The sequence below is a fragment of the Lactuca saligna genome, chromosome 5 (assembly GCF_052625555.1).
Source record: "Lactuca saligna cultivar CGN05327 chromosome 5, ASM5262555v1, whole genome shotgun sequence".
Lineage (NCBI taxonomy): Eukaryota > Viridiplantae > Streptophyta > Magnoliopsida > Asterales > Asteraceae > Lactuca > Lactuca saligna.
Window position 1 is genome coordinate 263,195,145 of NC_136421.1, and position 1,720 is coordinate 263,196,864.

Below are 1,720 nucleotides of genomic sequence, written 5' to 3' on the forward strand. Positions count from 1 at the left end.
TTAAAAAAAAAAAAACCCTAAAAATTTAGAAAAACAAAGTAGAAACAAAAAACCAACAACTTTAAAAAAAAAAACACACAAGAAACCATTAAAAAGTTGAAAAAAAAAACTAGAAATTAGCCACGATTCATGTAACGGTTTTTCACTTCCTCCTTCATCGCCAAAACCGCTTCAAGCTCCGCCCCGATCATATTCGACGTGTCCATTGCTAGTATTCACATGTCGCTCTCCCTTTGTTTCCGAAGCTCTCTTTCAGAAGCAATTTTCAAAATCTTATCCATTCTCTCTTTTATATCCTTCATGTCGGTTCCCATTTCTTTCAAATCATCTGAATCCGACGCTTTGCCTTTGCCTTTGCTTTTTGATTTGTCTCTTCCCAATGGTCGGGAAGGTGGTGAAACTGGAACATGTTCATCTTCGTTCAGATCAAACTGAACACGAGCATCTGATGTAGTGTGGTCGGACTCAGATGTTCTGTTGCGTTTTGACCCACTGTCGATATGTTGGTCAAATGTTTTGCTACTCAACCATTTCCTGTTATCTTTCAAAAAATGCCAAACTTCCAGAAACTTGAAAGCCTTCAGATTTTCTTGTTAATACACTTTCAACGCTTTCTGCAAAATGACTTCATCGTTTTCCCCACTTTTCCATTGACGTTTCATGTTGTTCCACAAGTCATTAAACAACATGACTTCCTTGTTCATCTTCCCCCATTTGGAGTACACTTGATGTTTTGAACGGTATTCTCCACGGCTCATTCCTTTATGGAACCTGTGTAGAACGCGAATCCAAAAGCGGTCATGCTTTTGGTCTTTTCCAACCGTCACGTCTTCTGAAATATCGATCCAAGATTGTGCCAACACCAACGCTTCCACAGGTTCCCAACATCTAGCCTCCGCCTTCTCTTTTCTTTTATTCGTTGCTCGAGTGGGCTGAGTTTCTGTAACGAATTCTGGTTCAGAATCAGAAACGACCGTTTCTGGTTGTGTTTGTGTTTGTTGCACAAACTCGGGTTGGGACAAAAAACCAAATGGATTAAAATCTGGGTCGGGTTGTGGTATTGGTGGTGTTTGTGGATGTGGTTACCCTGGTCGTTGTGGAAAAGAAGGAAACATATCGCCACAGTGTTAATACGGAGGTGAGAAAATCGGTTGATCAAATGAAGGTATTGGGGTGTTGGTGTTTCTGACTGGTGTTTTTTCTTTGCTAGGTCTTTTGGAAGAAGACATTTTTTCAAAGAAAATTGGATAAAATGATTGTATTTTTATGTGTTTAAAGGTTGTGTGAATGTGAAAATGGTAACATATGTATATATAGATGGAGTAAAAGGTTAAAAAAGAAAAAAAAAAAAAAACACAAGTGCATGGAACGAATCTTTGAACGGTCAAGGGAACAAACCAATCACAGCATGCGGTCTTCTTTTTTTTTCTTTTTTTCACATTCACATGAACCGTGGAGACCGCACTACGGCCATAGAAGACCGCATGTTGTGATTGGTTTGTTCCCTTGACCGTTCAAAGATTCGTTCCATGCACTTGTGTTTTTTCTTTTTTTTTTTTTTTTTTTTTTTTTTTTTTTTTTTTTTTTTTTTTTTACTTTTTTAACCTTTTACTCCATCTATATATACATATGTTACCATTTTCACATTCACACAACCTTTAAACACATAAGAATACAATCATTTTATCCAATTTTCTTTGAAAAAATATCTTCTTCCAAA